Below are 14,913 nucleotides of genomic sequence, written 5' to 3' on the forward strand. Positions count from 1 at the left end.
TGCAACCAGCACGGTAGCATTGTGGATAGCACAATTGCTTCACAGCTCCAGGGTCCCAGGTTCGATTCCGGCTTGGGTCACTGTCTGTGCGGAGTCTGCACATCCTCCCCGTGTGTGCGTGGGTTTCCTCCGGGTGCTCCGGTTTCCTCTCACAGTCCAAAGATGTGCAGGTTAGGTGGATTGGGCATGATAAATTGCCCTTAGTGTCCAAAATTGCCCTTAGTGTTGGGTGGGGTTACTGGGTTATGGGGATAGGGTGGAGGTGTCGACCGTGGGTGGGGTGCTCTTTCCAAGAGTCGGTGCAGACTCGATGGGCCGAATGGCCTCCTTCTGCACTGTAAATTCTATGAAAAAAAGGTTCCCTAGAAACAAATGAATCACGGAGCTGTCCTGACACAGCTCCCCACTATTTTTCTAGACCATTTCTCCCAAACTCCCTATCACAGGGCAGGAAACCTGAATCTGTTGAAAGCTGCTTTCACACCATGCTTAATATTACTCTCCATTGATCATAACAGACTTAAGTCAGGCAGAATATAAAAAACAACACTAGCACTCACCCAATCCCATCAATTTTCTAACTGGTGGGTTGCATTAAAATTTCACTTTGGTGTTTCAGATTTGATTTTTATTTATTTGATTTCTTTTCTTTATGTCTCCTTTTGTCTCGTCCACTGATGGCTGCTGTCTTTTATCCATTTCTTAACCTGCAGCTTAACACTTTTCAGGTTTTGTTTGTCTATTATGGTGTATGCAGTCATTGTGTTTTTCCCTTTCAAATATTTCTCTTGTGCTATTCCTTTTGAAAAGGGGCATCTGTAATATAATTCAATCCTGAGGAAAAGTTTATGCCTAAAATGCTCACTGACTTTAGTTCTCTTGATAGATACTGCCTGAACTGCTGAGTTCTACCATTTTTGTTTTTGCATTGGGGTACTGTCTGTATATATGCTGGTGGCCTTTGCCATACTGTTCAGACAAGAAACCTAACGAGGAGTAAGGCCCCTCGAGTCTCGTCTGCTGATCAATAAGATCACGGCTGAACTTCTACTATAGCTCCACTTTCCCACCTTATTACCATCACTTGATTTATTTTGTGCTCAAGAATCTACTGATCTCAGTCTTGAATATAGAAAATTTCAAATATTCACAACCCCCTGAGTGAGGAAATTTCTCTTAATCTCAGCTTAACTGGCTCCCTTATTCAAAGACTATGGCCCCTCGAACTAGACTCATCAACCAGGCGAAACAAGCTCTCACAATCTACCCTTTCAAACCCTTGAGGAACTGTATGCACTTTAATTATATCACTCCTCTGTTCTGAATTCCAAAGAATATAGGTCCATCCTACTCAATCTTTCCTCATTGGACAGCCCTCTCTTCTCAGAAATCAATCCAGTGAACCTTCTTTGCACCCCCCTCGGAGACAACTATATTCTTCCTTAAGTAAGGAGACTAAAACTGTGCATAGTACTTCAGGTGTGGTCTCACCAAAACCCGATACAATTGCAGTAAGATTAAACTCCAAACCAGCAACATACCATTCACCTTCCTGATTGTTTGTCGTAGCCGGATGTTAACGTTTTGTGGTTCATGTGCAAGGTCCCCAAATCCATCTGAAAGCAACATTTACTAGTCTATTTCTTGCTAAAAAAGATACTCTGCTTTTCTATTCGTTCCACCGAAGTTGATAATTCACATTTCCCCACATTATCCTCCACCTGCGACCCTCTTGTCCAATCACTTAACTGGGCTGAATCCCTTTCATCTCTTTGCATCCTTTTCAAAGTTTATTTTTCCACCTGGTTTTGCATCATTAGCACACTTGGATACATTACATTGAGTCCACTCATCTAAGTTATTGATATAGATTGTAAATAGTTGAAGGCTAAGCATCGATTCTTCTGTCACCTGACTAGTTACATCTTGCCATTATTTATTCATACTCTCTGTTTTCTGTTCTTTAATAATAATAATAATCGCTTATTGTCACAAGTAGGCTTCAATTAAGTTACTGTGAAAAGCCCCTCGTCGCCACATTCCGGCGCCTGTTCGGGGAGGCCGGTACGGGAATTGAACCTGCGCTGCTACCTTGTTCTGCATTACAAGCCAGCTGTTTAGCCCACTGTGCTAAACCAGCCCCTGTAACCAATACATTGTCCCAAATCCAGGCCCCTGATAGTTTCTGGAAATATATTATTAATAATCTTTATTAATAGGCTTTATAGGCTTACATTAACACTGCAATGAAGTTACTGTGAAAAGCCCCTAGTCACCATACTCCAGCACCTGTTCGGGTATATAGAGGGAGAATTCAGAATGTCCAATTCACCTAACAACACGCCTTTCGGGACTTGTGGGAGGAAACCGGAGCACCCGGAGGAAACCCACGTAGACACGAGGAGAACGAGCAGACTCCACACAAACAGTGACTCAAGCCGGGAATCGAACCTGGGACCCTGGAGCTGTGAAGCAACAGTGCTAACCACTGTGCTACCGTACTTTACCACAGATTTTTAGATTTTAATGGTAGATTGTTGGCCAGTTGCGTTTTGTATTCAGGTAAGTTTTTGATGTTCATTGAAGGAACGCAAGAGACGAAAGTGATATTCAAGGTGATCTCAGCAAATGAACTGTAGAGTAGTGACAGTTCAGCTTATTGGGAAGGGGGAGCCACATGTAAGGAAACACATGCAATAATGCTTATTAGTGGGGGAGTAGCATTGTAATCACTGCATCAATCTTGTAGACATAAACCATGCAACCTGAGTTTTTTATTCCATGGTTTACATGACAACGAAATATGTTGTGATGGAAAATGCAAATTAATTAATAGAAAATAGCAAAATATAATGGCAAATGATAGAAACTACTTGTGATGTGAAGGTCAGATACAATACACAGTTTGATTCAGAGCATTATAAAAGCGTCAATGTTGCAATGAGGTTAAGATCATATCCACTGTAGAAATCAGTACAAGATGGAGATTACAGAATGAAATACTGCGGATGATGGAAATCCGAAAAAAAACCCAGAAGAGGCTGGAAATACTCAGCTGGTCTGCCAGCATCTATGGCAGTGTTTTCCAAACTTTTTTTCCGGGGACCCATTTTTACCAACCGGCCAACCTTCGGGACCCAACCCGACCGACCTTCGTGGCCCACGCCGGCCAAACTTCACGACCCACGCCGGCCGACCTTCGCAACCCATGCCAGCCGACCTTTGCGACCCACGCCGGCCAACCTGCGCAACCCACCATTTTCTCTTACCTTGTTTGATGCTGACAAAAATGGTGGAAATGGTTTTGGGTCCCTTTGGCCCCAATGGCCCCTTTGTCCCTTTGGCTGCCTGAATTTTAACAAAAAAGGCTGCGACCATAAAAAAAAAATGCGGCCGCACTGTGCTTGCGCACCGATGATCGCGCCCACATGCGCAGTGTGGCCAAATTTTTTTAATCTGTTCCTGGCCATTTTGAAGGCCACTCGCAGCCGGCATTAATAAAAGCCGGCTGCTGCGGCTGTTACGCGCGGATTTGCGTGATCGGGAACGCCGTTACGGACGACTCCGCGACCCTCCCGACACCCGCCCGCGACCCACCTGCGGATCGTGGCCCTGAGTTTGACAATGCCTGATCTATGGAGAGAGAAACTGTTGTGTATTTTAACCAAAGTCCTTCTGGACAATATGTCACATGATACGTGGTGCAGGTAATCATGGTGCTGATGGGGAAGGGGCTCTAGGATTTTGTGAGGGAATGGCAATATGCAGTCAAATTCTCTCTCCTGGCATAATTTCCACTTGTCAACTTTCAAATTTCCAACCACTTGCCCCCTCCTCCCCCCACAAATCACAGGCTGAAACCTAGCACGCTCCCCACATCCAATCTTCGTGCTTGCTCCTCAGAACCCACCTGGCACCCACACATGACACCAGGTATAGATTCCGATCCACAAAGCATGCAGCTCACAATGCCCTCTGTTTGTCCCCGCAGGAGAAGACAGCCCATCATAAGCAGGGAAGGCCCAAGATAGTGGGGGGGGGGGGGGAGGTGTCCCAGAGATTTGAGCCCTCATCCCCTACGCGTAACGGACCCTGGAAATCATGGTCTTGGCCAAGGAGAGAGCGGGCACTGACATTGAGGTTGGCCTGCGTCACAGAGGTGAGGATCCATTGCCCCTTCACCCAGATAACCTGTCTCAAGTGAGTAGTTCATGTCAGACAAAATTATCCTTCCCACTCACTGACCACGTCCTCATTGTTCCTGATCATGTCCTCATTGTCGCGCAGGATCTCGATCTGATGGGACCAGGCCATCCAGAGTTGATCCCCCCCATCACCCAGGTAAAGACCTCAAAGGGGAGATCCGAGGAGACCACCACCGAGGCGTCACAGCTATCGTCCCACTCACACTAGCACAGAGACACACACATTGGAGGGTGATATTTTTGGACAGGCTTCTGGGGCGGGATTCTCCGACCCTCCGTTGGGTCGGAGAATCGCCGGCGGGCGGCGTGAATCCCGTCCCTGCCGGCTGCCGAATTCTCCGGCGCCGGGGTTTTGGTGGGGGCAGGAATCGCGGCGCGCCGGTCGGTGGCTGCTGGCAGCGGTCCCCCCCGGCGATTCTCCGGCCTGCGATGGGCCGATGTCCCGCCCGTTCTATGCAGGTCCCGCCGGCGTAAATTGGAGTTAGTCCCTTACCGGCGGGACCTGGCGGCGCAGGCGGGCTTCGGGGTCCTCGGGGGGATGCGGGGCGATCTGGCCCCGGGGGGTGCCCCCACGGAGGCCTGGCCTGCGATCGGGGACCACCGATCCGTGGGCGGGCCTGTGCCATGGGTCACTCTATTCCTACGCGCCGGCCGTATAAGCCACCGCGATGGCCGATGCGTAGGTGAACCCCCCCAGCGCATGCGCGGGGATGACTCAGCAGCCGCTGACGCTCCCGCGCATGCACGGACGCGCACCGGTCGGCGGATTCCCTTCGGCCTCGGCTGGCGCGGCACCAAAGGCCTTCCACACTGGCTGGCGGGATGCCAACCACTCCGGGGCGGGCCTAGCCCCTGAAGGTGTGGAGGATTCCGCACCTTTTGGGGCGGCCCGACGCCGGAGTGATTCCAGATAGTGCATAGTCAATTGGAGGAGTCTCAAAGTCTACAGGCGCAGGAGATGATGCCAACTATGCATGGCATTGAGGCCAACACTGTTACGGTGATGATCACAGTGGAAAGCCTGGAGTACGGCATCAACATCTTCACAGGATCACAGATAAATACAGAGCAGAAAAGGCCCTTCGGCCCATCAAGTCTGCACCGCTGCATGAAAGGCACCTGATCTGCTAATCCTGATCCCATTTGCCAGCATTTGGCCCAGGGCCTCGAATGTTAAGACGTTCTAAGTGCTCATTCTGGTAATTTTTAAAGGATGTGAGGCAACCTGCCTCGACCACCCTCCCAGTTTAGAATGGTGGTGCCCAATGCATGGCTCAGTCTGTGAAGACCGTGGCTGAGGGCCTTGACATCATGTCCCAGTCACTAAGGGACATGTCCCAGGTGCAGATGACATTGCCGAGGCACTGCAGAGCATGGCCCAGTCACTCAGGAGCATCGCTGATGGCGTCGACATCATGGTGCAGACAATGGGGAACTAAAGGATTGACAGAGTCAGATAACTCAGAGGCCTCTGGAGCTCTCTCCAGCTGCCTCCCTGTCCAAAGGAGACCGCAGGGCCCTATGGGCACAGTCAGGGAGGAGGAAGCGCTAGAGGCCAATCCCAGGTTTGTCACCAAAGAGACAACGTCAGCTTCCAGTTTTTCCAAATCGCCCTTCCTGACACCAGCGCATCTCAAGGGCAGTGACAGAGCAGGGTGGCATGATGGCCCCGGGACACAGATAAGTCAGCCGGGGTCACCTCCCCAAAAGACAAACGGTGCCTGTACACTTTGGGACGTTGCTCGTACCCCCCTCTGGTTTCCTCCATGGCCGGATGGACGGCCAGGTCTTCAAAGTATGTAGTGGTCCCCTGCACATGGGGTGCTGCGTCTAGCCTGTGTCGACACTGCTGCCTTCTCCAGCGTCTGGCGTTCTCGGCTGCCACCAGCACCACGAGGGCAGCTTCTGCCGGACAGACACCACCATCCATTTCGGTATATGTGAGGAATTGGAGAAGGAGAGAGACCGACAATCAGTTAGGGCTTCCACCCCGGGACCCTCAAATTTACCAAGCCTCCCCCCACCCTTATGTGTCCTCCTTCTCTCAGAGTGCCATCCAGTGAGCCAGTTGTGATGGAAAACCTCGCTGTGCACACTGACTCCCAGCCACAGCAGGAGTCCAGAGACCCCAGACTCCTGCCAAGAACGTAAGGGAGACCGTGCTCAGCTGCCCTATGGTCACGAGAAGATCCCCAATGCTGAAGCCCTGCTCTTTAGAGTTTGATTGTTGGCTGATGCCTCTCTGGTGCTGATGTTTTAGATTTCAGGCACACGTTCAGGTATCAAAGTTTGATTAAAATGCTATGCACTAATTGTCCTCTGAAAAATGGCATGTGTACCCAAGAGAAGCCATTTGAGAGTTGAGGAGTGAGAAGTGGCTATCAAATCTAACAAGGCCAATCCTTATTAGCAATAGGCTTGGTTGTAAAGCTAGAGGCTGCTCACAGTCAAAGGGAGTTAAAGTGTTCTTCAGCATATAACCTCTGACCTGGAAGTGATTGGTAGGACAGACAGGCTGCAGCTGTGGTTGCCCCTGTAATGGTTTCCACAATATTTCAAGATGACTTGAAAGTCTCACAGGCATAAAGCGCCCCCCCCCCCCCCCCCCCCCCGCATCTAGTGTGACACCCGACCCACACAGCTTCAGCCCCCGGACCAAGCCCAGCCTCCCTGAGGCCTCTAACCCCCAGATCGCACCCCCCCCCCCACCCCCCAGCACTGGGCCAGCAGCTGTGGTGCCATTGAGCTGCATGTCAGAAAATGGAAAGAGCTGCTCAGCTCCTTACTTCTTCTCAGTAGCTGTTGCGCCAGCTTCACATTTTTAAAAAGGAGTACTGAATGACACCTCCGTGACTTCCTGCTGGGGATCCGGTTAATGCCTGGGAGGCTGCTGGATTCAACTTCAATACCGTTAAATAAGATTCAAATGAATGCAAATGAGGGTCAATGATATGCTTTCCATTCTTGGGCGAAACACGGATCTCGCCATCAGGAACGGGCCAGTTAGATTGCAAACTGATTCGTGCTGGGCGCGAGTCTCGATTTTTGGGCTTTCCTGCTATTTCCCTGGTGCGCCCAGATCCTCACACAGTGAAATGCGGTGGTTAAATCGTGCCCTAAGTTAATGTTTGTTAATATTTGCTGTCACACTGCAGGAGTGTGGTAGTCACCACTAGTAGTATATTGTATGTATTATGGCACTGTCCGTATATTAGAGGTACAAGGGTAAATCCCTGCCTGCTGGCACCTCCCAGTAGGAGGCGTATAAATGTGTGTGCTCTTCTGTGCTGTAGCCATTCTGGTTCCAGCTACAGGAGGCACAACAACTTGCTCAATAAAGCCTCGATTGTTCAACTATTCTCGTCTTTGTGGTAATTGATAGTGCATCAATTTATTGAGCAAGATTTTTTAAACGCTGGATCTCTGCATCAAGCCTGATCGCCTGCAGCTGAGCCCTCAAGCAGCCAACGCTACGTCTGCCTTTGACCACTGGTTAGCCTGCTTCGAAAGCTACCTCAGGACAGCCACTGAAGAACCCTCGGACTCGCAGAAGCTCCAAGTCCTCTATTCACGGGAGAGCCCTGACATTTGTCCCCTCGTCCGGGATGCGCCTACCTACTCCGAAGCGATGGAGCTCCTGAAGGTACATTACGTTCGACCAGTTAATCAAGTATACACCAGGCACCTCCTGGCCATGAGACAGCAACTCCCCGGGGAGTCTTTGGACGATTTCTGGCATGCCCTGCACATCCTAGGTAGGACCTGTGACTGCCAGGCAGTTTCGGCAGTCCAGCACACCGAACTTTTAATTAGAGACGCTTAAGCATGGGCATGAAGTCTGCGTACGTCCGCCAGCGGCGACTGGAAGGGGGTATGCTCGATGATGCGGGAACTAGGCAGCTCGCTAAATCATTAGAAGTGGCCTCGCGTAACGTTCAGTCCTACGCGGCCGACCACGCGGCACCCTCGTGGGCATCGTGGGCCCCACCAGCTGCCGACACCAGCTCACCGCAAGCCTTCACCATGCGGCAGACAGCCAACTCTGGGGGGCCCAAGTGTTGTTTTTGCGGGCAAAACAAACACCCAGGCAGCGCTGCCCGGCGCAGAGCACGACCTGCAATGGGTGTGTGAAGAAAGGACACTTCACTGCTGTTTGCCAGGCCCGGTCGGTCGCCGCTGTTTCCAGGCCTGGCGTTCCTACACCCCCCACGTGCGACCTGGGGCGCCGCCATCTTCCCCTCCACAAGGCACGTGCGGGCCGTGGACACCGCCATCTTCCTCACCGCAAGCCACGTGCGGCCCGTGGGCGCCGCCATCTTTTGATGCCGCCCGCCATGTGCGCCCTGTGGGCGCCGCCATCTTCACCACCATTTTGAACGGCGCCTCAGGACTCCTGCCACTACCTCCGCCACCGCTGACCAGCCCGGGACCTCCCAGCATCTGCTGCAGCTCGCCTCTATCACCCTGGATCAGTCGCGGCCCCGCAACCTCGCGACCACGACCACGACGATGAAGATCAATGGGCACAAGACGACCTGCCTTTTTGACTCCGGGAGCACAGAGAGCTTCATCCACCCCATTATGGTAAGGCGCTGCTCCCTCCCGGTACACCCCGTCACCCAGAAAATGTCCCTGGCCTCCGGATCCCATTCCGTGGAAATCCGGGGGTACTGCATCGCGACCCTCACTGTCCAAGGCGTAGAGTTCAATAACTTCCGGCTCTACGTCCTCCCCCACCCCTGCACTGCCCTGATACTCGGCCTGGATTGTCAGTGCCATCTTCAAAGCCTAACTTTAAAATTCGGCGGACTCCTATCCCCCCTCACCGTCTGCGGCCTCACGACCCTTAAGGTTGATCCACCTTCCCTGTTTGAGAACCTCACCCCGGATTGCAAACCCGTCGCCACTAGGAGCAGACGGTACAGTGCCCAGGACAGGACCTTCATCAGGTCGGAGGTCCAACGGCTTCTGCGGGAAGGGGTCATTGAGGCTAGTAATAGCCCCTGGTGAGCTCAAGTGGTGGTAGTGAAGACTGGAGAGAAGCACAGGATGGTCAATGACTACAGTCAGACCATCAACTGGTACACGCAGCTCGACGCGTACCCCATCCCACGCATATCTGACATGATCAATCACATTGCGCAGTATCGAGTCTTTTCCACAGTGGACTTCAAGTCCGCCTACCACCAGCTCCCCATCAGCCCGGAGGACCGCCAATACACTGCGTTTGAAGCAGACTGCCTCTATCACTTCCTTAGGGTTCCCTTCGGCGTCACTAACGGGGTCTCGGTCTTCCAACGAGAGATGGACCGAATGGTTGACCGGTACGGACTGCGGGCCACCTTCCCGTACCTAGAGAACACCACCATCTGCAGCCACGATCAGCAGGACCACGACGTTAACCTCCTAAAGTTCCTCCAGACCGCCAAACTCCTTAATCTCACATACAATAAGGAGAAATGCGTGTTCCGCATCAACCGCTTAGGCATCCTTGGCTATGTCGTGGAAAATGGAGTCCGAGGGCCCGACCCCGACGGCTTGCACCCCCTCCTGGAACTCCCCCTCCCCCACTGCCCCAAGGCCCTGAAACGATGCCTGGGGTTTTTCTCCTACTACGCCCAGTGGGTCCCCAATTATGCAGACAAGGCCCGCGCACTCATTCAGTCCACAGTTTTCCCCCTGGCGGCTGAAGCCCGCCAGGCCTTCAACCACATCAAGGCGGACATCGCCTAGGCCACGATTCACACGGTCGATGGATCATCTCCCCTTTCAGGTGGAGAGCGATGTATCGGACGTAGCTCTGGCCGCCACCCTGAACCAGGTGGGTAGGCCCGTGGCCTCTTTTTCCTGCACCCTCCATGCCTCTGAAACTCGGCACTCGTCTGTCGAAAAGGAGGCCTAAGCCATTGTGGAAGCTGTGCGACATTGGAGGCATTCCCTGGCCAGCAGGAGATTCACCCTCCTCACTGACCAACGGTCGGTTGCCTTTATGTTTAATAATACACAGCGGGGCAAGATCAAAAATGACAAGATCTTGAGGTGGAGGATTGAGCTCTCCACCTATAATTACAAGATTGTGTATCGCCCGGGGAAGCTCAACGAGCCCTCTGATGCCCTATCCCGCGGTACATGTGCCGGCGCACAAGTGGACCGACTGCGGGCTCTCTACTATGACCTCTGCCACCCGGGGGTCACCCGGTTCTTCCATTTCATCAAGGCCCGCAACCTGCCCTACTCCATTGAGGAGGTCAGGACCGTCACCAGAGACTGCCAAGTCTGCACAGAGTGCAAGCCGCACTCCTACCGCCCAGATCGAGTGCACCTGGTATAGGCCTCCCGCCCCTTTGAACGCCTCAGCGTGGACTGCAAAGGGCCCCTCCCCTCCACCGACCGCAACACGTATTTTCTGAACGGGATTGATGAGTATTCCCGGTTCCCTTTCGCCATCCCATGCCTCGATATGACTTCTGCCACGGTAATTACAGCCCCGCACAGCATCTTCACTCTGTTCGGTTTCCCCACCTACATCCACAGCGATCGGGGATCCTCTTTTATGAGCGATGAGCTGCATCAGTTCCTGCTCAGCAAGGGCATCGCTTCGAGCAGGACAACCAGCTACAACCCCCAGGGAAACGGGCAGGTGGAGAGGGAGAACGGCATGGTCTGGAAGGCCGTCCTGCTGGCCCTGCGGTCTAAAATTCTCCCGGTCTCCCGCTGGCAGGAGGTCCTCCCCGACGCGCTCCACTCCACCCGATCGCTCCTCTGCCCCGCGACTAACGAGACCCCTCATGAACGTGTGTTTGCCTTCCCCAGGAAGTCCACCTCCGGGGTCTCGCTCCCAACATGGCTGACAGTTCCTGGACCCGTCCTCCTCCGGAAGCATGTGCGGACCCATAAGTCGGACCCCTTGGTCGAAAATGTCCACCTCTTACATGCTAACCTGTAGTACATCTACATGGCACACCCGGATGGGCGCCAGGACACAGTCTACCTCCGGAACCTGGCACCCGTTGGATCCCCACCCACGACCCCCGACCTGACACCGCCCTCCCCCCGGTTGCCTCATTCACCCCTGCGCCACTCATCCTCCCTCCAGCGATCCTCACCGCAGCCCCCCACCCCAGCAGGGTCCGTCCTCCCACTGGATCCACTCAGGGGTGACGAAGATGAGGACAACACTCTCCCGGAGTCGCAGGTGACCAAGTCGGCGCCCACATCACCACCAGGACTGAGGCGATCGTGGAGGAGGGTCAAGGCCCCCGACAGACTTAACTTGTAATGTTTTCGAACACCCCCGCCGGACTCTTTTTTTTAACAGGGGGTGAATGTGGTAGTCACCACTAGTAGTATATTACATGTATTACGGCACTGCCCGTATATTAGAGGTACAATGGTAAATCCCTGCCTGCTGGCTCCACCCCAGCAGGCAGCGTATAAAAGTGTGTGCTCTCCTGCGCTGCAGCCATTCTGGTTCCAGCTACAGGAGGCACAACATCTTGCTCAATAAAGCCTCGATTGTTCCACTATTCTTTGTGGTAATTGATAGTGCATCAAGGAGTAAATGGGGAGGGCTGTTATGCATTGTAACCAATATCCTTCTGTACAGTATGTCACATGTGTATGGTGACATCACCAGAGGCACTTGGGAGATTTCCCTCTCGGACTGTAAACAAGCAGCACCTCTGGAATAAAGTCTGACAACTGGTCACGTAATCTATGCTGTGGCAACGCGGTTATTCTTTGTCTCTACTGTGAAGTAAAAGCAATACCCCTTCAAACATAACAGAAACAGAGTTAACATTTCAGGTTGATGATCCTTCATCAGATCGAGGGGTACTTTGAGAAGTAAGAAGTTTTGAGCAACACAGGTAAAAGTGGGAGGTCGGCGGGGTTGATGGGGGACTGAGTAAAGAACGGTCAGAGACAAAGTGGAGCAGAAAATTGAAATAACAGGCATCTGGATGCTCAGGGTCATACTTTTGGACTAAATGGAGGTTTACTGCAAAGCAGTCACCCTGCCTGAATTGGGTCTTATTTTGAGCAGCAAATATAGTGGCCGGGATTCTCTGGCCTCGTGCTGGGTCGGAGAATACCCGGGGGGCGCAGGAATCGTGCCACGCCACCCCGATGCCGGCTCGCCGAATCTCCAGCACCGGTTTTCGGGCGCCCGCGGGAGTGCCACCACTCTGGTGGGGGGCCGTTGAAAGCGGAAGCCCCCCGGTGATTCTCCGGGCCTCGACGGGCCGAGTGCCCGCCATGTTCGGCCGAGTCCCACACGGAGGGACCACGGAGTTCTGTCTGCAGGGGCCAGCCTGGTGGGGGGCGGGGAGATCCGACCCCGGTGGGGGCCTCCACGGTGGCCTGGCCCGCGAGTACCTATGTTCCCCTGTGCTGGGCCCCTGTAGGGCTCCAGCATATCGCCCGGGGGCCTGCGCGGAGACGGGAACCCACGCGCAAGCACAAACTCGCGCCAGCCATGGCGCGCTGGCTTTCAGGTGCCGGAGCTGCGGAGACCACTCCGGTGCCATACTAGCCCCCTGGGAAGAGGTGGATAGCTGCCAGGTGAGGCCTGCTGACGCCAGAGTGGCTTGCGCCACTTTTCACGCTGGCATCAGAACCTGGCCGCAGGACTGGAGAGTCCCGGCCAGTATTCTCCGTTCCACTCCTACTATGATATTTCTGTCCTCGACCCCTACATGATTCTAACAAAGCTAAATGTAAGCTTGAGTAACAGCACCTCCTCTTTCAAGTAGACACGCCATAGCCTTCTGTACTCAATATTGAGTTGAATGATTTCAGACCATAACCTCTGTCTCCGTCTTTCCGTTTTTTTGGTTGTTGTTGGTAATGATCCCTCCAGAAATACTTTTTGGATTTTAACCGATCCCGTTATCATCTCCTTTTACCTTGCACCAGCATCCGCTGTGCAATTATTCTCCCCTGCCTTGCAAGCTATTGTAGATCTTCCCTGATGTTCTTTCCTATTCCCTACCCTCCGACTATGCAGATTGGGGAATGTAATGTTATTTTTAACCATAACCTATCCAGACAATTAAGAATAGGTTCTAATTAGGAATTAGGAACCTCAGACTAAAAATTGGATAAATGTTGTCAGGGTCCTGCTGCACATGGTCTTGCCCACCAGACGATTGGGTAGAAGAATCTGGTGCGGATGTCAGTACACCCAACCTACAGCACTCCCAATTTCAAGGTGATTCATTTGAACAACCGGAAAGTTAGTCATCACCTCAAAACAAAGGCATTTCCTCTGACTCCAGTTCTCTTGTTAGTGCTCTAGTCCAGTGACGTCTTATGTTGGCACAGACAACCTGGAACCTGGAATGAGTGGGTTGTCTGATGAGGAGAGGTTGGACAAACTGGACTCGTTTCCACTGGGATTTAGATGAGTATGGGGTGATTTGATTGAAATATATAAGATCCCGAATGGCCTTAACAAGGTGGACGTGGAAAGGATGTTTCCTTTAAATAATAATAATAATAATAATCTTTATTATTGAAACAAGTAGACTTAAATTAACACCGTGATATACCTTCAATTCACCAAGAAGCCGAGAGAGCGAGTGAACATAAGGCTTTATTAGTCGTGAACTTGCCTAGCCTGAGTCGGTTGTGCAGATCAGTGCCACCCGCAGGTGGCCAGGTTATATATGGCCCCGGTGAGGGCGGAGCCAGAGGCGGAGCCCACGGCGGTTACAGTACAGTACCTGGAAGCAGCTCGTATTACCACTTCCAGGTCATAGGTTACATTAGGTGGATACAATGGTTACAGTGTCATGCATTATGGTGAATACATTCACCACATTCACCCCCTGTTAAAAAATCAAGTCCAGCGGGGGTGACGTGGGGTCATTACATATTCAGTCTCTCTGGAGGCTGGATCGTTCTATTCGACCTCCTCAGCTCTGGCGGTACAGCGGGCACGGTTGTTGCAGGTGGTGACTCCAGGGGCGTTGTGTCTGGAGCTGGAGCCTCGGTCCGGCGAGTCGGAGACGGTTGGGGTGTGGGAGTAGACATGGGGGTGGTGGGTGGCGGCAGTGTCAGCGCCGGACAGTACAGGAGGTGGGGGTGGGTAGCGGGGGGGGGGCGCGTTGGCAGGGGAACCAGCTGGTGCCACGTCTTGTAGGGAGACCGTATCTTGCCATCCGTCCTGGTGCACGATGTAGGCGTACTGGGGGTTGGCGTGGAGCAGATGGACCCTCTCGACCAGCAGATGGACTCTCTCTACCCCGGTGGCTGTGGATGTAGGCAGAGAAACTGACCAGTGTGAAGATGCTGTGCAGTGCCTTTATTACAGTGGCCGAGGTCATGTCGGGGCAGGGGACGGCAAAGGGGAAGCGGGAGTACTCGTCGATGATGGTGGAGGGGAGGGGCCCTTTGAAATCGATACTTAGGCGTTCAAAGGGCCGGGAGGCCTTTACCAGGTGGGCCTTGTCTGGCCGGTGGAAGTGCGGTTTCCACTCCGCGCAGACTTGGCAGTCCCTGGTCATTGCCTTGATCTCCTCGGTGGAGAAGGGCAGATTGCGGGCCTTAATGAAGTGGGTAAGCCGGGTGACCCCCGGGTGACAGAGGTCATTGTGGATAGCCCGAAGTCGGTCATCTTGTGCATTGGCGCATGTGCCGCGGGACAGAGCATTTGGGGGCTCGTTGAGCTTCCCAGGACGATACTTATATCGTAATTGTAGGTGGA

The 14,913-nt window shown here is 52.9% G+C and overlaps 1 pseudogene; it reads right to left on the reverse strand.

Annotated features, from left to right (window-relative positions):
- Positions 1 to 650: 650 nt before the first annotated feature.
- The window catches only part of LOC140409399 (uncharacterized), a 63,213-nt pseudogene continuing 48,950 nt past the window's right edge, over positions 651 to 14,913 (reverse strand).

The sequence above is a fragment of the Scyliorhinus torazame genome, chromosome 3, assembly GCF_047496885.1.
Source record: "Scyliorhinus torazame isolate Kashiwa2021f chromosome 3, sScyTor2.1, whole genome shotgun sequence".
Classification (NCBI taxonomy): Eukaryota; Metazoa; Chordata; class Chondrichthyes; order Carcharhiniformes; family Scyliorhinidae; genus Scyliorhinus; species Scyliorhinus torazame.